Raw genomic sequence first — 25,820 nt, forward strand, 5'->3', positions numbered from 1 at the left:
GGGAATCGTGGATGAGAGCATTGTGTAGGAACCATCAGAAAGGTGGCAGGACTGTCGTTTGGAGTGGCCTGCCAGGAAGGTCTAGGAATTCAGGGCCTCCACTCCCAACAGCTGAACATGGCCTAGCTACCCTGGATAGCAGGAATGGGACTGTACATAGGAGTGAGGGATAGAGGGAGACAGATATAGAGGTGGAGGTGAAGGTGGAGGAGGATAGATAAATGAGAGAGGGGGGTGACAGCAAGAGAGAGGGTGGGAGAGCAAATGAGAATCTGCCTGTGGGGTGTTGGGTGTTTTCGTGATTGTTGGTGTTATTTTCATGCAGGCTGGTGGGCAGACCCACTCTGTCTATGGACACATTTTTCTGTTCCATGGGTCTGGGCCCCTGGAGGGAATTTTGTGTGAGGACACCTGGAATGTTGTGGGAAATCCATAAGGACAGACAGCGTGGGTGTGTGCTGCAGGCATCCTGGTGTTAAGAGTGAGAATTGCTTCTTGTCCCTCAGCTTCTATGTTGCCTGTCCTCGGTCCACTTGAATCTCTTAAGAGAGCTGAGTCGTGTGTGTACCTAGGTCCTGCCACAGGTAGGTGGGTGTCCACAGAGGATACAGAGATTTCCTTGCCTTACAGTTTTTGGGGATGTTAGAGAACAGAAAGAGAAGTTTCCTGAATGGTGCCTGGTATTTGGTGTAGGGTAGGGTCGGGAGGTGGGAGGTTAGGGGTGGGAGGTGGACGGCTGTGCAGAGGAGAGGGATTGTGACAGAGGTGGACGTAGGTCAGAATGGTTGCCTGGTGCTGCCTAGGAGACGGTTAAGGTGGGGGCCTGGGCCCAGGGTTTGGTAGGGCAAGAGGGCAGGTGGGTGCAATGTTTCTTCTTTTGATGTGTTCTTGTCTTCACCTCAGGGACCTGGACGCCCTGCCTCTTGAGGCAAGGTTGTGGATGTCCCGGGCCTTATGGTCCCTGCTTCGCATGAGGTGGGGCAGCATCCATCTGAACGCTCATCACTACCAAGGCCAAGGTTTTGGAAGGAAGTCCTTCTTCTCCCATCTTAGTATTAGACCATCGGATTTGGGACACGGGACTAAGGCCGCTGACTCCGCATCCCTTACAAGCATACACAGCTGCCTGCCCTTTTGCCTTGTGTCCATCCTGGAGCGGCCTTCTGCAAGGTGGGAAGCCCGAGCTGGGTCTAGGGACCCATTGAGTTGGGTGGTCATCTCCCTTGGTGTAACACCTTCCATCCCACTGCCATAGCAGAACCGGATACAGCCTTGTAGGCCCCTCTTGCCGGGCCACCTTGACCTGGAAGCTTGGGTCAGCAGACCCAAGGCCATGCTGGAAGCTGTACTGGTCACCCTGGTGGGTGGAGTCATGTAGACAGCCACTGGATCTCTGAAAGCTGCTGTGTGTGTGTGTGTGTGTGTGTGTGTGTGTGTGTGTGTCTGTGTGTGTCTGTGTGTGTGTCTGTGTGTCTGGGGTGAAGGCTGGGCTAGGGCAGGGATGCAGCTGTTAGAATACCCTAGTTTGGCAGCTAGGGGGCGATGCTCTGCCCCTGAACCCCAACCCCATTTTATGTTTCTTTGGCTCCTCCCCTATAGTCCAGCTGTGGTTTGTGGAGGACTTCCTTAGGGTGTGGCTCAGACTCTCAAGTGAGCCTGCCCCCACATCCACACACTCACCACTTGGCCCCCTCCATGACACCCTCCACCACCTGTCCTCTCTCCCTGCACCCCACCATACCCTCAGGCAGGGCCTTCAGGGGCTGGCACAAAGCCGAGAGTGTCAGGGAAGTGCAGTGCATGGAGGTTACAATGGAGGAACCAGTTAAAGTCTGTTACCACCATCTACACACCACACCCTCACCTTCTGCACACCACTGAATCCCTAGCAGCAGCCCTAGAGTGGCATGTCTGTCCAGTCCTAGCCTAGATGGTTGTCCTCCATCTTGGAGCTTTGGCTTTTTTTTTTTTTTTTTTTTTTTTGCTTTGTGAAGGGCGGAGAGCACCCTTCGCCCTTGGCCCTTGGCATTCTCGGTGCCCTGCTGCCATCCCGCGGATTCAGTTTGCCAATTCCGCCAGCAGGTCCCTGTGCTACCCTGGAAATGGAGGCGTGCCGCCTAGGGAAGGGCTCCAGCCTGGGTCCCCCAGGACCAAAGCGGTTCTCTGGCCCGCTCCATGACCCAGGAGAGCTGGAGGAGGAAGCAGGGTCCAGATGACCAGCTCCGGGCGGGCGACACGTGGCTGGCTTGGGGTTCACGGAAGCACAGCCTCCCGGGTTCTGTGGCTGCCATGTCTGGGAGCAGGAGAGGACCTCTCCGCAGGGCATTGTGCAGCCTGGGCTGCATGGGGGTGGTTGTGTGGAACTTTTCCTGCCTCCGTGCCAGCCCGCCTGCCCTTACGGTGGTGCACAAGGCCACCCCGGGACCCCCTAGCTTATGTCTGAGCCTCCCTAGCAGTATCCACAGCTCACTTCCGGAGACCACACAAACTCTACCCTGCATCTCTGGGAGGTGCTCAGGGTCTCAGGCCTGGTTGCTAGCCACCTTGGCCAAATGTCTGTCATCCATTTTTCTCCTCCTGCCATCCCCTGTCCTCTCTGGCTGCCTGGACTTCTCTCTGGCTTGCCTTTTGTTTCTTTTACAACTGGATTTTCTCTTGAGTTGTGCTACAGGTTGAATTTAGGCACTGGGACCTGTTAGAAAAGGTTCCAGCTCCAGAGCCACATCCCCAGATCCCTGTAAGGGATCTGGAACCCTCAACTCCCCAATCATCATCCTATCCAACCTGATTGTTCGTACCCAGTATGGCAGTGTGGTGGCTCAAGGTGAATTCCAGTAGAAGCATCCAGAACAGGGTTTGGACTCAGGGGTGTAGCTGGAGAATTTTTCTCCAGCTCCCGCCACCAAGTCCCGCCAGTCCCAGAGCCCACTTATAAAATAAACACACAAACTCTTATATTATTTAAACTGCTTGGCCATTAGCTCAGGCCTGTCACTGTCTAGCTCTTACTCTTATATTTAGCCCATTTCTATTAATCTTTACTTTGCCACATGGCTCATGGCTTACTGGTACCTTACATCTTCCTTGTCCTGGCGGCGGCTCCAGGCAGTCTCTCTCTTCCCTTCCTGTTCCCTCAATTCTCTTCTTTGTTAGTGCCGCCTATACTTCCTGTCTGGCTATTGGCCAATTAGAGTTTATTTACATATAGCGATATCCACAGCACTTCCCCTTTTCTTTTTTTTTTAAAAAAGGAAGGTTTTAACTTTAACATAGTAAAATTACATATAACAAAATAATTATCAAGCAAGAATTACAGTTACAATATTAAAGAAGAGATCCTATCTATTTTATATTTGTGAGTTTAAGGTTTTATATCTAACTTATCTTTTATTATAACTAAGGAAAATTGTAAGTATCTAGACTTCAACCACATCAAAGACCTCAGAAGGATATAATACTGCCTGAGAAATGGGAGAAGGATGCAAGCAACTTTTGGGAGTCTTGCAGGGTAGACAGAGACAGCTGAGCCTGGACCGTCATCCAAAGTTTTCTTGTAAAGTTGGGGCATCTGTCTTCAGCCCACAGGCCTAGAGTCTCTTATTTACTTTTCTCTGTGTCTTGTAGAATGTCTGGCAGTTTTCTCTGCAAAGCAGGAACCTGAAGGACCATTTTGTCAAGCAAAGTTCAGTGGTCACCTTTCTATGGGTCCTGCATGTCCAGTTGATCAAGCAGTCCAGGCAAGAACAGTTTCTTGCCCAAATGGCTATTTTTGTCAAGGTGAAGATAAACTCTGTATGGAGTGTCTTCGATGCCCATCCTCCTCTCTGAAGTAAATCGGTGCTGTCAGGAGCAGACATGTCTCACTGTCCAAAAAGTCTAAATTTTTAAAACATTTTAAATGCCATATTCTGTAGGTCTTTGAAGTGTTTGAAGACTACCTATCTATCTGAAATATATCTATGTATACCTAGAAGACTTAACTAACATGGCTACAAATATTATCATAGATGACTAACTATTAATCTATTTTTTAATTATCCATTACAATTTTAAATGAGTTACATAAACATAATACCTCAAACAAGAATAGAAATATATATACAGTATAACAAAATTAAGTTTAAATTTGTATCAATAAACTAAAATCTATAGCAATGTAAAACATTTTAAACAAGTTGTTACTCTTTAAAAGTAGGTTCAATAATCTACCCTTTCATCCTATCATATCTAAACTATCCCCCTTTTTGTTTTAGAAAGAGATTGTATTTATAATCAACCTGATTTAAATAAAAATATTGGTTTTTCTCTGTCCCACACCAGAGGGCTCTTCTGATTTGGGACACAAGAATCTCTTAACCATTTTTTTTTTTGAGCAATATGTCTGGGTTTAGAGGGGGAATGAGCCAATTCCATCTCTAAAGCCAGCTTGGTACATTTGGGAATTTGGGCGTAGCTTCTCTTACTACTTCCTGCTGGAGGGGGGCGCTGTATCTTATGGAGACACAAAGAAAATTTTAGGATCATGGAGTAGTCCGTGAGGCTGTATATCTGAGCCAGTTGACTTGAAACCATTCTGGATGTTGAATCATCTGGGCCATGGTGTCATTGGAGACCTTTCAGGGGGTCTTGGCTGGTCAAACCTGATGTATCTTAATCTGGAACAAATCCATAGTCTCTGGCTTTCTGTGGAAACAAAAGCAGAGACTCTTTTCCAAAGCAACATATCCTTATATCCAAATTTTGAAGTCAAGGTACCTTTAAAATTTACATTTTGGCATACCTCAACAGCTTTTACAATCAAATGTTTTTCTTCAGTTACAAATATCAAAGACAACATAATCCAGATTCTCTGTGTGATAGCCATTCTTTACATGGCTTATTACCTTTAATGTTTCTTTAAAGACTTTATTTTTAAAAACTATCTATTTGTTTATATAACTGTATATATTTCTTTTTTTCTCTTTTAAGCCTACGTACATTTTACACACATTGTGAACTATTCCATTTGAATCAGTCTTATTGTGAACCTATTGATATAAATAAACTGCAGCCCTGTAATACTGAAATGGTGCTGTGGCTGTTGGCTCCGCCCACTTCAGTTTCCCAACATGGTGGTGGTCCGTTTTCTGCCAGCTCTGGGAGCTGTAACTCTCAGAAATAGTGGGTCTACGCTTTTTATCAAAGTAGTGTGTAGCCCAGAAACCTCTTTTTTTTTTAAATATATAGTAGTAAAGAGTAAATCTACCATACAGCCTAATGTGCCCCTGGCACACGTCTCACTCCCGCCATACTGCAGGTCAAATGCACACGCCAGGAACCCGCCAGTAGTTCAAACCCGCATTTTGCGGCATCTAGCCGCCCATATGAGACATGAAGCAGGAACCTGGTTTTGGCTCTGTTTAGAATTGGTTATTAAATATTCTCAGGTTTAAGGTAGAAACTCGAGCCCTTGGGCGCCATTTGTAGCTGGAGAATTTTTCTCCAGCTCCCGCCACCAAGTCCTGCCAGTCCCAGAGCCCACTTATAAAATAAACACACAAACTCTTATATTATTTAAACTGCTTGGCCATTAGCTCAGGCCTGTCATTGTCTAGCTCTTACTCTTATATTTAGCCCATTTCTATTAATCTTTACTTTGCCACATGGCTCATGGCTTACTGGTACCTTACATCTTCCTTGTCCTGGCGGCGGCTCCAGGCAGTCTCTCTCTTCCCTTCCTGTTCCCTCAATTCTCTTCTTTGTTAGTCCCGCCTATACTTCCTGTCTGGCTATTGGCCAATTAGAGTTTATTTACATATAGCAATATCCACAGCACAGGGGTGCTCACAAAGAGGCCAGGCAGGACTTAGGTACCATAGTGGCCAGGTTTCACAGCCCGTGCTTCCCCTGACAAGCCTCCTCTGTGTCATTCAGGACACACATAGTCCTGTCTTCTCCTGCCTAGCTTCATTTGCATTAAACCCAGGAAGAACTCCCACCATCAAAGGTCCAAAAGCCCCTTGTCCTGCATTCTCATGTCCAGACATCATCTCAGCAGGAAGAATACTTAGAGAAGGCTCTGAAATTAACAGTGGGCACTATCTGGAGTCCTACAACTGCTAAGCATGCAGGAGCGCTTTTGTGTATGTGTGTGTGTGTGTGTGTGTGTGTGTGTGTGTGTGTGTGTGTGTGTATACCTGGGATTATTGTGGCCCAGTACTGTGAGAAGTCATAGCAGTGCCTGAGAGGCACAGTATGTACGAGTTATGGTCGTCAGCTCTGGGATGTAGAGGAAGGACAGGTTTACATGTAGGGAAGCCTTTTAGGGCTCCATCCTTCAGATCCAGCTCAGGTGAGTACAAGGTTTGGAGTGGTGCTTCGTGTGTGTGGATTAGGGCTCAGGGGCATGCCAGAGCGTGGTTGGTAAGAGCATTGTGTAGGAACCATTGGGAAGGTGGCAGTACCGTCCTTTAAAGTGGCCTGACAGGCAGGTCCATGAAGTCAGGTCCTCCACACCCACCCCCATCACCAGGAAGCTCCCTTTTTAGCCACAGCAAAAGTCTCCAGGAAGCTTTGTAGAGAGGGAGATTTGGAAGAGCATAGACAGGCTTGTCTCCAGGTGGCAGGGAGAGTGATTTTCTTCTAGGCTTCATTATGGAAGATGTCTGCAGTGTGGAGGAGAGCCTCTGGAGACTTTCAGTGCTCATTGAAGGAAGGCTTCCTGTTGAGGAGTGAAAAGCATTTCCCTACTGAACATGGCCTAGCTAACCTGGATCCTAGGGATGGGACTGTACATAGGAGTGAGGGACAGAGAAAGACAGAGATAGAGGTGGAGGTGGAGGTAGAGGAGGATAGATAAATGAGAGAGAGAGAAAGTAAGGCGAGAGCAAATGAGAATCTGCCTGTGGGGTGTTGGGTGTTCTCTAGTTTGTTGGTGTTTTTTTTTTTTTATGCAGGCTGGTGGGCAGACCCACTCTGTCTGTGGACACTTTTTTCTGTTCCATGGGTCTGGGCCCGTGGAGAGAAATTTGTGTGAGGACACCTGGAATGTTTAGGGAAATCCATAAGGACACACAGGGTGTGTGTGTGCTGTAGGCATCCTGGTGTTAAGAGTGAGAATTGCTTCTTGTCCCTCAGATTCTATGTTACCTGTCCTCGGTCCACTTGGAATCTCTTGAGAGAGCCGAGTCCTGTGTGTTCCTAGGCCCTGCCACAGGTAGGTGGGTGTCCACAGAGGATACAGAGAGTTCCATGCCTGACAGGGTCTTGGGGAAGTTAGAGAACGGAAAGAGAAGTTTCCTGAGTGGTGCCTGGTATTTGGTGTAGGGTAGGGTCGGGAGGTGGGAGGTTAGGGGTGGGAGGTGGAGGGCTGTGCAGAGGAGAGGGATTGTGACAGAGGTGGACGTAGGTCAGAATGGTTGCCTGGTGCTGCCTAGGAGACGGTTAAGGTGGGGGCCTGGGCCCAGGGTTTGGTAGGGCAAGAGGGCAGGTGGGTGCAATGTTTCTTCTTTTGGTGTGTTCTTGTCTTCACCTCAGGGACCTGGACGCCCTGCCTGTTGAGGCAAGGTTGTGGATGTCCCGGGCCTTATGGTCCCTGCTTCGCATGAGGTGGGGCAGCATCCATCTGAACGCTCATCACTACCAAGGCCAAGGTTTTGGAAGGAAGTCCTTCTTCTCCCATCTTAGTATTAGACCATCGGATTTGGGACACGGGACTAAGGCCGCTGACTCCGCATCCCTTACAAGCATACACAGCTGCCTGCCCTTTTGCCTTGTGTCCATCCTGGAGCGGCCTTCTGCAAGGTGGGAAGCCCGAGCTGGGTCTAGGGACCCATTGAGTTGGGTGGTCGTCTCCCTTGGTGTAACACCTTCCATCCCACTGCCTTAGAAGAACCGGGTACAGTCTTGGAGGCCCCTCTTGCCGGGCCACCTTGACCTGGAAGCTTGGGTCAGCAGACCCAAGGCCATGCTGGAAGCTGTACTGGTCACCCTGGTGGGTGGAGTCATGTAGACAGCCACTGGATCTCTGAAAGCTGCTGTGTGTGTGTGTGTGTGTGTGTGTGTGTGTGTGTGTGTGTGTCTGTGTGTGTCTGTGTGTGTGTCTGTGTGTCTGGGGTGAAGGCTGGGCTAAGGCAGAGATGCAGCTGTTAGAATACCCTGTTTTGGCAGCTAGGGGGCGATGCTCTGCCCCTGAACCCCAACCCCATTTTATGTTTCTTTGGCTCCTCCCCTATAGTCCAGCTGTGGTTTGTGGAGGACTTCCTTAGGGTGTGGCTCAGACTCTCAAGTGAGCCTGCCCACACATCCACACACTCCCCCTTGGCCCCCTCCATGAAACCCTCCACCACCTGCCCTCTCTCCCTGCACCCCACCATACCCTCAGGCAGGGCCTTCGGGACTGGCACAAAGCCGAGTGTGTCAGGGAAGTGCAGTGCATGGAGGTTACAATGGAGGAACCAGTTAAAGTCTGTTACCCCCATCTACACACCACACCCTCACCTTCTGCACACCACTGAATTCCTAGCAGCAGCCCTAGAGTGGCGTGTCTGTCCAGTTCTAGCCTAGATGGTTGTCCTCCATCTTGGAGCTTTGGCTTTTTTTTTTTTTTTTTTTGCTTTGTGAAGGGCGGAGAGAGAGCACCCTTCGCCCTTGGCCCTTGGCATTCTCGGTGCCCTGCTGCCATCCCGCGGATTCAGTTTGCCAATTCCGCCAGCAGGTCCCTGTGCTACCCTGGAAATGGAGGCTTGCCGCCTAGGGAAGGGCTCCCGCCTGGGTCCCCCAGGACCAAAGCGGTTCTCTGGCCCGCTCCATGACCCAGGAGAGCTGGAGGAGGAAGCAGGGTCCAGATGACCGGCTCCGGGCGGGCGACACGTGGCTGGCTTGGGGTTCACAGAAGCACAGCCTCCCGGGTCCTGTGGCTGCCATGTCTGGGAGCAGGAGAGGACCTCTCCGCAGGGGATTGTGCAGCCTGGGCTGCATGGGGGTGGTTGTGTGGAACTTTTCCTGCCTCCGTGCCAGCCCTCCTGCCCTTACGGTGGTGCACAAGGCCACCCCGGGACCCCCTAGCTTTTGTCTGAGCCTCCCTAGCAGTATCCACAGCTCACTTCCGGAGACCTCACAACCTCTGCCCTGCATCTCTGGGAGGTGCTCAGGGTCTCAGGCCTGGTTGCTAGCCACCTTGGCCAAATGTCTGTCATCCATTTTTCTCCTCCTGCCATCCCCTCTCCTCTCTGGCTGCCTGGACTTCTCTCTGGCTTGCCTTTTGTTTCTTTTACAACTGGATTTTCTCTTGAGTTGTGCTACAGGTTGAATTTAGGCACTGGGACCTGTTAGAAAAGGTTCCAGCTCCAGAGCCACATCCCCAGATCCCTGTAAGGGATCTGGAACCCTCAACTCCCCAATCATCATCCTATCCAACCTGATTGTTCGTACCCAGTATGGCAGTGTGGTGGCTCAAGGTGAATTCCAGTAGAAGCATCCAGAACAGGGTTTGGACTCAGGGGTGTAGCTGGAGAATTTTTCTCCAGCTCCCGCCACCAAGTCCTGCCAGTCCCAGAGCCCACTTATAAAATAAACACACAAACTCTTATATTATTTAAACTGCTTGGCCATTAGCTCAGGCCTGTCATTGTCTAGCTCTTACTCTTATATTTAGCCCATTTCTATTAATCTTTACTTTGCCACATGGCTCATGGCTTACTGGTACCTTACATCTTCCTTGTCCTGGCGGCGGCTCCAGGCAGTCTCTCTCTTCCCTTCCTGTTCCCTCAATTCTCTTCTTTGTTAGTCCCGCCTATACTTCCTGTCTGGCTATTGGCCAATTAGAGTTTATTTACATATAGTGATATCCACAGCACTTCCCCTTTTCTTTTTTTTTTAAAAAAGGAAGGTTTTAACTTTAACATAGTAAAATTACATATAACAAAATAATTATCAAGCAAGAATTACAGTTACAATATTAAAGAAGAGATCCTATCTATCTTATATTTGTGAGTTTAAGGTTTTATATCTAACTTATCTTTTATTATAACTAAGGAAAATTGTAAGTATCTAGACTTCAACCACATCAAAGACCTCAGAAGGATATAATACTGCCTGAGAAATGGGAGAAGGATGCAAGCAACTTTTGGGAGTCTTGCAGGGTAGACAGAGACAGCTGAGCCTGGACCGTCATCCAAAGTTTTCTTGTAAAGTTGGGGCATCTGTCTTCAGCCCACAGGCCTAGAGTCTCTTATTTACTTTTCTCTGTGTCTTGTAGAATGTCTGGCAGTTTTCTCTGCAAAGCAGGAACCTGAAGGACCATTTTGTCAAGCAAAGTTCAGTGGTCACCTTTCTATGGGTCCTGCATGTCCAGTTGATCAAGCAGTCCAGGCAAGAACAGTTTCTTGCCCAAATGGCTATTTTTGTCAAGGTGAAGATAAACTCTGTATGGAGTGTCTTCGATGCCCATCCTCCTCTCTGAAGTAAATCGGTGCTGTCAGGAGCAGACATGTCTCACTGTCCAAAAAGTCTAAATTTTTAAAACATTTTAAATGCCATATTCTGTAGGTCTTTGAAGTGTTTGAAGACTACCTATCTATCTGAAATATATCTATGTATACCTAGAAGACTTAACTAACATGGCTACAAATATTATCATAGATGACTAACTATTAATCTATTTTTTAATTATCCATTACAATTTTAAATGAGTTACATAAACATAATACCTCAAACAAGAATAGAAATATATATACAGTATAACAAAATTAAGTTTAAATTTGTATCAATAAACTAAAATCTATAGCAATGTAAAACATTTTAAACAAGTTGTTACTCTTTAAAAGTAGGTTCAATAATCTACCCTTTCATCCTATCATATCTAAACTATCCCCCTTTTTGTTTTAGAAAGAGATTGTATTTATAATCAACCTGATTTAAATAAAAATATTGGTTTTTCTCTGTCCCACACCAGAGGGCTCTTCTGATTTGGGACACAAGAATCTCTTAACCATTTTTTTTTTTTGAGCAATATGTCTGGGTTTAGAGGGGGAATGAGCCAATTCCATCTCTAAAGCCAGCTTGGTACATTTGGGAATTTGGGCGTAGCTTCTCTTACTACTTCCTGCTGGAGGGGGGCGCTGTATCTTATGGAGACACAAAGAAAATTTTAGGATCATGGAGTAGTCCGTGAGGCTGTATATCTGAGCCAGTTGACTTGAAACCATTCTGGATGTTGAATCATCTGGGCCATGGTGTCATTGGAGACCTTTCAGGGGGTCTTGGCTGGTCAAACCTGATGTATCTTAATCTGGAACAAATCCATAGTCTCTGGCTTTCTGTGGAAACAAAAGCAGAGACTCTTTTCCAAAGCAACATATCCTTATATCCAAATTTTGAAGTCAAGGTACCTTTAAAATTTACATTTTGGCATACCTCAACAGCTTTTACAATCAAATGTTTTTCTTCAGTTACAAATATCAAAGACAACATAATCCAGATTCTCTGTGTGATAGCCATTCTTTACATGGCTTATTACCTTTAATGTTTCTTTAAAGACTTTATTTTTAAAAACTATCTATTTGTTTATATAACTGTATATATTTCTTTTTTTCTCTTTTAAGCCTACGTACATTTTACACACATTGTGAACTATTCCATTTGAATCAGTCTTATTGTGAACCTATTGATATAAATAAACTGCAGCCCTGTAATACTGAAATGGTGCTGTGGCTGTTGGCTCCACCCACTTCAGTTTCCCAACATGGTGGTGGTCCGTTTTCTGCCAGCTCTGGGAGCTGTAACTCTCAGAAATAGTGGGTCTACGCTTTTTATCAAAGTAGTGTGTAGCCCAGAAACCTCTTTTTTTTTTAAATATATAGTAGTAAAGAGTAAATCTACCATACAGCCTAATGTGCCCCTGGCACACGTCTCACTCCCGCCATACTGCAGGTCAAATGCACACGCCAGGAACCCGCCAGTAGTTCAAACCCGCATTTTGCGGCATCTAGCCGCCCATATGAGACATGAAGCAGGAACCTGGTTTTGGCTCTGTTTAGAATTGGTTATTAAATATTCTCAGGTTTAAGGTGGAAACTCGAGCCCTTGGGCGCCATTTGTAGCTGGAGAATTTTTCTCCAGCTCCCGCCACCAAGTCCCGCCAGTCCCAGAGCCCACTTATAAAATAAACACACAAACTCTTATATTATTTAAACTGCTTGGCCATTAGCTCAGGCCTGTCATTGTCTAGCTCTTACTCTTATATTTAGCCCATTTCTATTAATCTTTACTTTGCCACATGGCTCATGGCTTACTGGTACCTTACATCTTCCTTGTCCTGGCGGCGGCTCCAGGCAGTCTCTCTCTTCCCTTCCTGTTCCCTCAATTCTCTTCTTTGTTAGTCCTGCCTATACTTCCTGTCTGGGTATTGGCCAATTAGAGTTTATTTACATATAGCGATATCCACAGCACAGGGGTGCTCACAAAGAGGCCAGGCAGGACTTAGGTACCATAGTGGCCAGGTTTCACAGCCCGTGCTTCCCCTGACAAGCCTCCTCTGTGTCATTCAGGACACACATAGTCCTGTCTTCTCCTGCCTAGCTTCATTTGCATTAAACCCAGGAAGAACTCCCACCATCAAAGGTCCAAAAGCCCCTTGTCCTGCATTCTCATGTCCAGACATCATCTCAGCAGGAAGAATACTTAGAGAAGGCTCTGAAATTAACAGTGGGCACTATCTGGAGTCCTACAACTGCTAAGCATGCAGGAGCGCTTTTGTGTATGTGTGTGTGTGTGTGTGTGTGTGTGTGTGTGTGTGTGTGTGTGTGTGTATACCTGGGATTATTGTGGCCCAGTACTGTGAGAAGTCATAGCAGTGCCTGAGAGGCACAGTATGTACGAGTTATGGTCGTCAGCTCTGGGATGTAGAGGAAGGACAGGTTTGCATGTAGGGAAGTCTTTTAGGGCTCCATCCTTCAGATCCAGCTCAGGTGAGTACAAGGTTTGGAGTGGTGCTTCGTGTGTGTGGATTAGGGCTCAGGGGCATGCCAGAGCGTGGTTGGTAAGAGCATTGTGTAGGAACCATTGGGAAGGTGGCAGTACCGTCCTTTAAAGTGGCCTGACAGGCAGGTCCATGAAGTCAGGTCCTCCACACCCACCCCCATCACCAGGAAGCTCCCTTTTTAGCCACAGCAAAAGTCTCCAGGAAGCTTTGTAGAGAGGGAGATTTGGAAGAGCATAGACAGGCTTGTCTCCAGGTGGCAGGGAGAGTGATTTTCTTCTAGGCTTCATTATGGAAGATGTCTGCAGTGTGGAGGAGAGCCTCTGGAGACTTTCAGTGCTCATTGAAGGAAGGCTTCCTGTTGAGGAGTGAAAAGCATTTCCCTACTGAACATGGCCTAGCTAACCTGGATCCCAGGGATGGGACTGTACATAGGAGTGAGGGACAGAGAAAGACAGAGATAGAGGTGGAGGTGGAGGTAGAGGAGGATAGATAAATGAGAGAGAGAGAAAGTAAGGCGAGAGCAAATGAGAATCTGCCTGTGGGGTGTTGGGTGTTCTCTAGTTTGTTGGTGTTTTTTTTTTTTTTTTTATGCAGGCTGGTGGGCAGACCCACTCTGTCTGTGGACACTTTTTTCTGTTCCATGGGTCTGGGCCCGTGGAGAGAAATTTGTGTGAGGACACCTGGAATGTTTAGGGAAATCCATAAGGACACACAGGGTGGGTGTGTGCTGTAGGCATCCTGGTGTTAAGAGTGAGAATTGCTTCTTGTCCCTCAGATTCTATGTTACCTGTCCTCGGTCCACTTGGAATCTCTTGAGAGAGCCGAGTCCTGTGTGTTCCTAGGCCCTGCCACAGGTAGGTGGGTGTCCACAGAGGAAACAGAGAGTTCCATGCCTGACAGGGTCTTGGGGAAGTTAGAGAACGGAAAGAGAAGTTTCCTGAGTGGTGCCTGGTATTTGGTGTAGGGTAGGGTCGGGAGGTGGGAGGTTAGGGGTGGGAGGTGGACGGCTGTGCAGAGGAGAGGGATTGTGACAGAGGTGGACGTAGGTCAGAATGGTTGCCTGGTGCTGCCTAGGAGACGGTTAAGGTGGGGGCCTGGGCCCAGGGTTTGGTAGGGCAAGAGGGCAGGTGGGTGCAATGTTTCTTCTTTTGGTGTGTTCTTGTCTTCACCTCAGGGACCTGGACGCCCTGCCTGTTGAGGCAAGGTTGTGGATGTCCCGGGCCTTATGGTCCCTGCTTCGCATGAGGTGGGGCAGCATCCATCTGAACGCTCATCACTACCAAGGCCAAGGTTTTGGAAGGAAGTCCTTCTTCTCCCATCTTAGTATTAGACCATCGGATTTGGGACACGGGACTAAGGCCGCTGACTCCGCATCCCTTACAAGCATACACAGCTGCCTGCCCTTTTGCCTTGTGTCCATCCTGGAGCGGCCTTCTGCAAGGTGGGAAGCCCGAGCTGGGTCTAGGGACCCATTGAGTTGGGTGGTCGTCTCCCTTGGTGTAACACCTTCCATCCCACTGCCTTAGAAGAACCGGGTACAGTCTTGGAGGCCCCTCTTGCCGGGCCACCTTGACCTGGAAGCTTGGGTCAGCAGACCCAAGGCCATGCTGGAAGCTGTACTGGTCACCCTGGTGGGTGGAGTCATGTAGACAGCCACTGGATCTCTGAAAGCTGCTGTGTGTGTGTGTGTGTGTGTGTGTGTGTGTGTGTGTCTGTGTCTGTGTGTGTGTCTGTGGGTGTCTGTGTGTCTGGGGTGAAGGCTGGGCTAGGGCAGGGATGCAGCTGTTAGAATATCCTGGTTTGGCAGCTAGGGGGAGATGCTCTGCCCCTGAATCCCAACCCCATTATTATGTTTCTTTGGCTCCTCCCCTATAGTCCAGATGTGGTTTGTGGAGGACTTTCTTAGGGTGTGGCTCAGACTCTCAAGTGAGCCTGCCCCCACATCCACACACTCACCACTTGGCCCCCTCCATGACACCCTCCACCACCTGCCCTCTCTCCCTGCACCCCACCATACCCTCAGGCAGGGCCTTCAGGGGCTGGCACAAAGCCGAGTGTGTCAGGGAAGTGCAGTGCATGGAGGTTACAATGGAGGAACCAGTTAAAGTCTGTTACCCCCATCTACACACCACACCCTCACCTTGTGCACACCACTGAATCCCTAGCAGCAGCCCTAGAGTGGCATGTCTGTCCAGTCCTAGCCTAGATGATTGTCCTCCATCTTGGAGCTTCGGCTTTTTTTTTTTTTTTTTTTTTTTTTGCTTTGTGAAGGGCGGAGAGAGAGCACCCTTCGCCCTTGGCCCTTGGCATTCTCGGTGCCCTGCTGCCATCCCGCGGATTCAGTTTGCCAATTCTGCCAGCAGGTCCCTGTGCTACCCTGGAAATGGAGGCTTGCCGCCTAGGGAAGGGCTCCCGCCTGGGTCCCCCAGGACCAAAGCGGTTCTCTGGCCCGCTCCATGACCCAGGAGAGCTGGAGGAGGAAGCAGGATTTCGGTGACCGGCTCCGGGCGGGCAACATGTGGCTGGCTTGGGGTTCACGGAAGCACAGCCTCCCGGGTCCTGTGGCCGCCATGTCTGGGAGCAGGAGAGGACCTCTCCGCAGGGCATTGTGCAGCCTGGGCTGCATGGGGGTGGTTGTGTGGAACTTTTCCTGCCTCCGTGCCAGCCCGCCTGCCCTTACGGTGGTGCACAAGGCCACCCCGGGACCCCCTAGCTTTTGTCTGAGCCTCCCTAGCAGTATCCACAGCTCACTTCCGGAGACCACACAAACTCTGCCCTGCATCTCTGGGAGGTGCTCAGGGTCTCAGGCCTTGTTGCTAGCCACCTTGGCCAAATGTCTGTCATCCATTTATCTCCTCCTGCCATCCCCTCTCCTCTCTGGCTGCCTGGACTTCTCTCTGGCTTGCCTCTAGTGTGTGTTCTTTTATGCCTTTGAAGATATCTGTGATGTGCAAAGGTTTTACCACACTGATTACATTCATAGGGTTTCTCTCCAGTATGGGTTCTTTTACGCATTTGAAGATGACTGTGATATGCAAAGGCTTTACCACATTCTTTATATTCATAGGGCTTCTGTCCATGATGTGTTCTTTTATGCATTTGAAAAGTACTGTGCCATGAAAAGACTTTACCACATTGATTACATTCATAGGGTTTCTCTCCAGTATGCTTTCTTTTATGTTCTTTAAGATGACTTTGCTGTAGAAAGGCTTTACCACACTGATCACATTCATAGTAGTTCTCTCCAGTATGTTTTCTTTTATGTGTTTGAAAAACTTTGTACATGCAAAGGTTTTACCACATTGATTACACTCATATGGTTTATCTCCAGGAGGTGTCCTTTTATACCTTTGAAGATGACTGTGAAGGGCAAAGGCCTTACCACACTGATTGCAAACATATGGTTCCTCTCCAGTATGTGTTCTTTTATGACTATTAAGATGGTTATGACTTGTAAAGGCTTTACCACACTGATTACATTCATAGGGTTTCTCTCCAGTATGTGTTCTTGTATGCCTTTGAAGATAACTGAATTGTGCAAAGGCTTTACCACATAAATTGCATTGACAGGGTTTCTCTCCAGAATGGGTTCTTGTATGTCTTTGAAGATAACTGAATTGTGTGAAGGCTTTACCACACAAATTACATTCATAGGGTTTCTCTCCAGAATGGGTTCTTGTATGCTTTTGAAGACTACTGAATTGTGTATAGGCTTTACTACACGGATTACATTCACAGGGTTTCTCTCCAATATGAGTTTTTTTATGCATTTGAAGACTACTTTGACATGAAAAGGCTTTATCACCATGATTTTTTTAATAGGGTTTCTCTCCAGTATCCTTTCTTTTATGTTCTTGAAGGTGGCTATGAAATTCAAAAGCTTTACCACATTGATTGTATTCATAGGGTTTCTCTCCAGTATGTTCTTTTTCATACATTTGAAGAGTACTGGGATGTGAAAGATCTTTAACACATTGAGTGTATATCGTATGTTTCTTTCCAGTTTGGTTTTGTTCATGACTGCAAAAATTATGGGACATGTAAAAATATTATCACATCTAATACAGTGTTTAATCTTTACATCTGTATGAATTAATTTTACAATTTGGATCAGTTGTAAAGAAGAACGAGATATTAAGTTTTATCATTGTTCACACTCATGTTATTCCACTTTATTAAGAGTTGGTTTGCATCTGTGAAGACACTTGTGTTGGTAAGATCCTTGATTACATGATTCACATATACAGAATATTTTTATATATGAGGTTATTCATATATTTGAAGAAAACTGGAAAGTGACAGAGCTTCAACATCTGCATTGCATTAATAAATTTTCCTATACTGTGGTATAGGCATTAAGGTTTCTTCACAATAACTGACAGTAGACTCTTGACTCTAACTGCCCCCTCTCATAGCAGCACAATCACAACAAGTATACAAACTAGATTACCATTACTATTCACTATTTGCTTATTAAAAAGCTTTAAAAATATAATTATCACTTCTTCACTATGTATAATGTTATAATATGTGTGGAGCTCAGTACAACAGCATATGCTTGACATTTGCAAAGACTACATCCCAGGCCCAATAATATAAAAACAAAACAGCCAGGAATGTTAGTTACCCACATTAGTCTGTGGACTTGGGAGCCAGAATCAGGGGTATTTGTGAGTTCCAGGCCAGCATGGGTTACAGAAATCCTTTCAGGACACTCAGGGCTACACAGACAAACCTTGTATTCAAAATAACCAACATAATTAAAAGACCAGGTTAACAAACTGCCTTAGCACTGAATAGCAACTGCTTCTACTCAACTTTATGTGATACAGAGATAGAATCTCTAATGGTGGTGAAGGCATGACAATAAAAGGAAGCTGGCTGATTAGTTTCAACCACAACTCAGTACACACGAAGAACAGGAAATCAGTTGAGGCTATAGGGATGCATATCACACAACTAGTGAGGAATTTTCTTCCAAAAGGCTCCTCCTCCTAAAGATTCAATCAAAAGAAAGTCACCAAGGACAGACACATGTTCACATATATCCTTGCGTCTGAGAGGTTTTCCATTCAATCAAAGATGTTCTAAACCAGGTACCTATAGGCTCATGATCATCTAGGAATAAAATGCATTTAGTCACTTCAATGATCCTCATAGTTTGCAACATCCCCTACACTATTTCAAATGTTCAAAGCCTCTTCTGACATACAAGATGCTCTCTTCATGGTGACATTTGTGAAATCAGAAAATAGATTATAGCTTTCCAAAATACAATGGCACAGAAAACCATTTAAAATATAACATAGAGAAATGGAGACATATCAAGGGAAGATTAGGCAAAGACAATACTGAAATAGAGCAGGACAGACATCAAATTCTCTATCTCCATTTCAGATGCATGAGGATTCATTATCAACAGGCTCAGATGGCCCTATTCATGCAACTTCTCATATAATTCTCTCTTTACATCATCTCCATATATGCAGCTAGTGCTCCATGGGTGATGTCCCATACCTTAGGTATCCCAACATCATGTGGTCACAAAATGTAATCCAGGCTGTTGCAAAATATTATTTTAAGATGTGTTATATTTGTCTATGCTGTGGAACAATTATTTTAAGATACAAAAGTTACTTGTATCTTTGTATGTTGCATATGTTTAACTCTGTGAGGCTGTGATACTTTTTCTAAAATACCAACTGGTCTAACAGCCAGTAGCTTGGCAGAAAAAGTTAGGCAGGGCTGTCTGGCAGACAGAACAAATTGGAAAAGAAAACTGAAAAGAAAAAAGGAAGGAGCAAGAAAAAGAGAGGACACCAGGGGGTAGCCACCCTGCTACACAACAAACCATTGAGTAAAAAGTAAACAAAGATATACAGAATAGAGAAAGACAAAAACCCAGACGTGTAAGGTACATGAGAGAACTTAAGTTAGGAAAAGCTGCCTAGATATAACCCATACTAAGGGCAGACATTTATAAAAAAAGAATAAGCCTCCCTGTGTGTGATTTATTTGAGAGCTGAGTGGCAGTCCCCCAAAAGAGTAAAGAGTTAAATAACAAAAACCAGCAACACCAGGCTTCATCCTCACAACTCCATGCAATGGACTCTCACAGTCTCCTCACTGGGTTTCTGACTCTTAAACATAGAATTCTGCAACAATGCTGAACTGAACCCCAGACTAAGAATCCATGATGTTAAATATTGATGCTTTCTTGTTTCCAGGGCCAGTAGATGATGGGTGATCCTGCAAAGCTTGACTTCTTAATTCATATGAACACTGACAAGTGCCTCCAGGAGTCTGTGAAGAGTTCTTGCAGAGGCCAGAAGAGAGTTACAGGAGATGGTTAGGTACAATAGAGCCTGTGTCCTATGTAACAACACCTGGTTCTGCTTTGAACTGTTAAGCTATCTCCCTAGGCCACTTCTTTATTTAAAATTTATTTCTATACATTTTAATTAATATGTATTAAATCTATTTCCCCTTTTTGTTCTCTCTCCTTCACTTCCCAAATTCTTTTCTTTCAATTTCTTCCTTGTTAAGCATGTGAGAATATGTATGCACAAATATTGAATAAAACCTGCTGAGTCCCTTTCTGTTGGTTTTGTTTATAGGGATTCAAGGATGAACACATTGTATTGAACATGCGGTTGGTGAGCTCATCCCTGCCTTAGGCTAATTCTCCCACCTGCAGGAGAATTCCACTATTTAATGAGTACCAAGAGTCTAATCCCCAAGTAATCTAGGTGCTTTGGACAGGAAACATTATAAAGAATAGAAAATATTTTCAATAATAGTAAACTTGAGGTGGTAAATACCTCAGCTAACAATTGCTGGTTCAATGGCCCTTAATTTCTGGAGTTGCAGGGAAGACTATAGGCATTGTCCTGAGCCAATCAGTATCCCTTGGTTCAGTGGCCCTCCTCCCTTACCATAATAACCATTCTTATTTTGCATGACTTTGAAATCCAGAAATTCCTACCTCCAAATCTAAGTACCTTGATTTCAGGCCTGTGTCAGCATGCCTGGGTTAGGTGGCTTCAATTGCATTTAGTGAGGAATTAGAATCGTGGATGAATAACAAGAACAGTTACAGTTAATTATACTCAAAAACTATTTTTCTCTGTGAGCCTAGGTTTCACCATCTGCAGAATGAGAACAGAACTCTTCCCAGGTCATTAATAACACACTCAATAATAAAGAAAAGTAAAATTTCTCATAGTGGAAGACAGTGGACTTTAAGGCAGGAAGACTATATTTCATGGGAACTTTCTTCTGTTACTGGAGATAGGACCAGAACCTGTGCCTTGGCTACGTTAACTAGGCAGGCTCAGCCATTCATCCTCAGTAAGCCAATTTAATGAACAAAGTTTCCTGTGAGTGACATGTCCACCTATAATGCAGGCACTCTGCAGCTAAGGTGGACAGATCTGTTTGATGTCCTAGAACAGCCTAGTCTATAGTGTGAGTTCCAGGACAGCCAGGGAATCAATGTAATACTACTCTTTACAAAAAAGAAAAAACAAAACAGCAAAGGGGCCAGGCGGTGGTAGCACACACCTTTAATCCCAGCACTCAGGAGTCAGAGGCAGTCAGATCTTTGTGAGTTCGAGGCCAGCCTGGTCTACAGAGCGAGATCCAGGAAATGTGCAAAGCTACATAGAGAAATCCTGTCTCAAAAAACAAAACAAACAAACAAACAAACAAACAAATACAGCAAAGGGAATAAAGCAAATTATTAATGAAAATTTAAAACATGATATTTATTCAAATTGACTAATTTGGAACAATAAAAAATATAAGATAACTAATCCATCCTGGGGGTTCTAAGATGTTTAGAGAGAAGGCAAAAGATATACAAAACTAAGTAATCTAATAAAGCCATGTAACTAATTTTTCCCATCATTAAAACCCTTCCACATTCTCTTCTGGAGGATTCAAGTGTTATCCCACAATGAGATCCCCAATGAAATTAGAATTTCATGCGGTCCACTATTTCATTGGTTGTTAGCCAATGGGAGATATATAAATGTGTCTTTACGATATCCTTATTTCTATGAGGAATGTTGGTTACAGGGATTGACAGGGTGGCGACTGAGGAGCTTCAAGGCCCAAGTGTGAATCACAAAGTTGGGGCTGCAGGACATTGTCACTGACAGCTGCATGTACTTGTCAAAAAAAGGAAAGAGTAGAAGACCTGGAGTGCGCCGATTTACCACAACTCTGTGGATACAGAGAGCACAATAGAAGCCAGCTTGTCCTCAGGTACACCCCAAACATTCCTCTCTTGTCATTTGATCCTGGGCTTTCATGATTGAAGCTCCCTCCCTGACACTTCGTCCATACTCCATAGCTCTTTGAAAATGCCTGATTGTCCTACCTTCTAGTGACTTCTGTTTAAGTCTCAGGATCTCCTGACAAGCCAGATGTCATCTGGAGTCACCACCATTCAGGGCTCCTAAAAGAAAGTTTTACAAGCATCAAAAAAGCAGAATACCATTCCATTCAGACAAGTCAGTCTTCGTGCCTGCTACTTTCTCTCCTCTCCTTACATACTCCAGCATGGGGACATCTGACAATTGTCCTTGTGGGCTCACATTGCTGCTCATTTTTTGACATTGGAGATAAACTCAAGTCTTGTGGCTTTTTTCCCAGCAGTCAGATACTTTTTAAAACTTGTAATGTCAGACAGGCGATGGAGGCACATGCCTTTAATCCCAGCAGTCGGGAGGCAGAGGCAGGTGGAATTCTGTGATTTTAAGACCAGCTTGATCTACAAAGTGAGTTCCAGGACAGGCTCCAAAAGCTACACAGAGAAACACTGTCTCAAAAAAAAAAACAAAAAAAACAAAAAAAAAAAAACAAAACCAAAACCAAAACCAAAACAAAAATACACACACAAAAAATACTTGTATTATCAATTATACTCCTGACTATTTTTTTGTATTCTTCCTTCATTTTTGGAGATTTGGGCTTGAAAACTTCTTTAAGAACCATGTCTAAGTGAGTTTTAGAATCCATCAATCTTGAATTTCTTTTGGGTCATCAGAGCTGAGGTAAAGATGAAATCAGGATCATCCATCACACCTCACTGTTATAATGACATGTTCATGGGGCTGAATAGATGGTTCAACACTTAAGAGCACTGGCTGCTCATTCACAGGGCCTGACTTTGATTCCCAGAATCCAGAAGACAGTTCACAACAATCTCTAACTCAGGCATTGGGGATCAGACCCTCTCTTATGAATCCCACTGGTACCTGGCAACTTCTTGATATACACACTGGCAAAACATATACATCTAAATTAAACTTCATTCTTTTTGAAAATAACATGTATATGAAGAAAAATTTTTAAATATTAAATCACATATATATCTGTCTTTTCACTATTTATATATCTAGTGACCTAGCGAGCCCAAAGAATGCACCAGATCTCCTGGACCTCGAAATACAGGTAGTTCTGATCCATCTGATGTGGGTGCAAGGAACCAAACTTGGGCAACCAAGAGGAGCAGGACTATTCTGTAAATTCTCCAGCTTCCAAATATGACATTAAAATGTAGGTGAAGCTGCCAGATTACTCCTTCTGTCTCCTATCACTTGAAGGTGATAAAAGTCCTTGTCAAAGGATTCAATGGCTTTCTAACCCTCTGTGAATGGACTCTCTACTTTGGTTCTTATTTCATTATTAACATAGTTCTCTGGGTGTGAGTACAGATAACAAAAGATAACAAACCTGATTTGTTGAAACCCATCAGTGCCCAGTCATATTATATAGAAAAAGTTCTATAACTTGAGATATGTCTTTTTCGTTTTGGAATTTTTGAGACAGGAATCCTCCACATAGACTTGGCTGTCTTGGAACTCACTACTTGAAACAAGCTTACCTCAAATCTCAAAGTTTTTAAAAGAAACCATCAATGTTCTCATGAACACTAATACCCTCTGAAATTCTGTAATAATAATGTAAACTGCCAAATCACTTCATATATTCTCAATATCTAGGTTATTTATTATGTGAATTTCATCCATTTAAAATGTTTGAACTGGGGATGAGCGGTGGTGGCGCACGCCTTTAATCCCAGCACTAGGGAGGCAGAGCCAGGCGGATCTCTGTGAGTTTGAGTCCAGCCTGGGCTACCAAGTGAGTTCCAGGAAAGGTGAAAAGCTACACAGAGAAACCCTGTTTCAAAAAATAAAAAAAAAACGTTTGAACTATGTTTGTGTGGATATAACTGTACAATCAAGTATATATGGCAGTGAGAGGACAACTTACAGGTGTCTATTATCTACTTTTCCTATGTGAGTTCTAGAGATGAAACCCAGGGAGTGATTTAGTTACAAATGACCTCAATGACACTTATGGGGGTTTAAAAAATATGTATGTTCCGGTCTGAGAGTGTACACATGCCTCAGCCAGAATGTAGAAATAACTGAAAATTTTATGGGCATAATTAGAGTTTTCCAGAGATTGAACTCATGTCATTAGGCTTAGCAGCAACCAACTTTACCCACCAAAACAATTCTATGACATTAGATTGTGGTTTTTAGAAAGTGTTATGAACAAAAGTTTAATCCTCAAAATAAACTAACACAATTCAAAGAAAAGTAAAAATAAAAAGAGATAGCAGTATATTATTTGCATTTGCAAATAGGATCTATTATTCAGATCATCCTGTTTTCCTCTATCATTAGATGACAATATGTTTACAACCTGAAAAGAAGACAATATTTTACTGATGTAATATTTCAACTAGTTTTATTTGAGGGCCAGTGAGACAACTAAGTGAGAAATGTCTGTGCAAGGCCGGGACCTGACCTTGATTACCATATGAAGAAGAACAAAAGTAGGGCCTACAAAGTTGCTTTCTGGTCTCCTCATATCTGTCATAGCCTAAAAACCCATAATCACATTACACACACACACACACACACACAACACACACACACAAACAGAAATGTCTTTTTTTTGTGTATGTTTTGTTTTGTATATTTTAATAAATCCCATTGCCATTATATTATTTGGCGTCTCTGGATAATTCACTGGAAAGCAGGACTTCAAGATGAAGTGGCAAATGGGAAATTAATGGGGATATGAAGAAGCATGGGAACTTCAAATAATATGTACATATACATAACACATTAAGCTATGTTATGAAATATTGGTGTGAAACACATGGTGTCATTGATGTGTGACAAATTTCCAGTATTTCAATAATACAGACCAATCACAATTTTCCAGCACCTTTTTCTTTTATTTTTAATGATTCTCACTATTAATGCCTTTCTCTTTGGGAAATGTTGGTCAAGTTTTGGTAAAAGATAAAAATGTATACAAAGGTAGACTTCCTTAACAAAAGAATGCTTCGGACAAAAATCCCTGCCACTGCAGAACCAAGAATTCCATTGTGTCCTTTTAATTACACCAAGAACAGAAAAGTTAGAGATTTACTAGACACACCTGATGCCAAGGGTGAAATGCCTACTGTTCAGATCCAGTGTCTGAGGCAATTAAGGTCAAGAGTTCAGTTAATATATATAGAGAAGTTAGAATGATATGGTATAATGGGAAAAAAAGAGTAAGATATCAGGACCTTCCATTTGGGGAGCATTATGAGGGGAACAGGTCCATTCAGCAACATTAAAATTTGTGGTATAGTGTCTACTTCCCAGAAGTCCTTTTACCAAGGTCAGGTATTTGGATAAGGATCTCCACTCCTTCACAGGCTTGAGGAAAGTTCCCAGTGGCTAAAGCTCTCATTCTCCTAATCTTTGGCAGGAGGAACTTGTGGTCCTTTCATTAACATATGGCTGATGCCTATTGTCAAGGTCAGGCTAGTTTCCACAACCCATGATTTCAAACCACACACAACCTCACAAGCTCTTTTCTCACCTGTTGAATCCTACATGCAACTATAGCATATAAAAGGTGTCTTTTTTTTTTAATTAAACACTGCTCGTAGCCGTCCCTTTCACACTCACATCATGTCAGTCCCCTCCTTCTCTCTGAACCCTGCTAATTCCACATATCATCTTTGATACCTGAACCCCCTCGCCAAGCAGGTCTGCAGCAAAATAGACAGTTCATTGCTGGTTATCCTACAATATTACATCTCTTCAAAACAGATGAAAATTATGCTTTGGATACAAACATGTGGTATTTAATGTTTTTTACATTTTCTTTTATTAGGCATTTTAATACAAACATTATTGAAACATGTTGACAAAACAGCACACATTAGGGGTATACCATATACCCTAGGAATTGTACTTATGAGACTGACACATAAGGATCATGAGCTCAAACGTATCCCTGACTAATTTTGATATCCAAACCAGGCTAAATAACAAACATCTCAGGGAATTTGTGAAATTATGAAAACACAAACCAGGAACAATCTCTCTCAGATATAGCAGTTTTTGGCTATTATGAAAAAATATGCTATGAACATAGTTGACCAAGTGTTCTTGTGGCAGGATGGAGGAACATCTTTTGGGAATATGCCCAAGAGTGATATAGCTTGGTTTTGAGATACATCATTTCCCAATTTTCTGAGGAAGCACCATATTTATTTCAAAGCTATATAAGGTTGTACTCCCACAAGCAATGGAGGAGTATTTTACTTACTCCACATCCATGCCAGTGTGATATGTTTCTTATGTTATTTATCTTAGCCATTATGACAGCTATAACATAAATATCAAAATAGTTTTTACTTGCACATCCTTGATGGCTAAGGATGTTGACCATTTAAGTATTCCTCAGCCGTTTTAGATTTCTCTGTTGAAAATTCTGTGTTTAGGTTTACACCCCATGTTTGGATTATTTGGTTTCTTCAGGTCTAGTTTCCTGA

The 25,820-nt window shown here is 44.3% G+C and overlaps 1 long non-coding RNA gene across 2 annotated transcripts; it reads left to right on the plus strand.

Moving 5' to 3' along the window:
• The first annotated feature begins 834 nt into the window (after window positions 1-834).
• On the plus strand, window positions 835-14,654 carry LOC131901692 (uncharacterized). Of its 2 annotated transcripts, XR_009376839.1 has the most exons (5): window positions 835-1,170; window positions 7,117-7,195; window positions 7,516-7,782; window positions 13,737-13,815; window positions 14,136-14,654. It is a non-coding gene; the product is annotated as an uncharacterized LOC131901692 (long non-coding RNA). The 2 variants fall into 2 exon arrangements; XR_009376838.1 differs by lacking the exon at window positions 835-1,170 and having other exon boundaries at window positions 6,798-7,195.
• Window positions 14,655-25,820: the final 11,166 nt, after the last annotated feature.

The sequence above is a fragment of the Peromyscus eremicus genome, unplaced genomic scaffold, assembly GCF_949786415.1.
Source record: "Peromyscus eremicus unplaced genomic scaffold, PerEre_H2_v1 PerEre#2#unplaced_219, whole genome shotgun sequence".
Taxonomy (NCBI): domain Eukaryota; kingdom Metazoa; phylum Chordata; class Mammalia; order Rodentia; family Cricetidae; genus Peromyscus; species Peromyscus eremicus.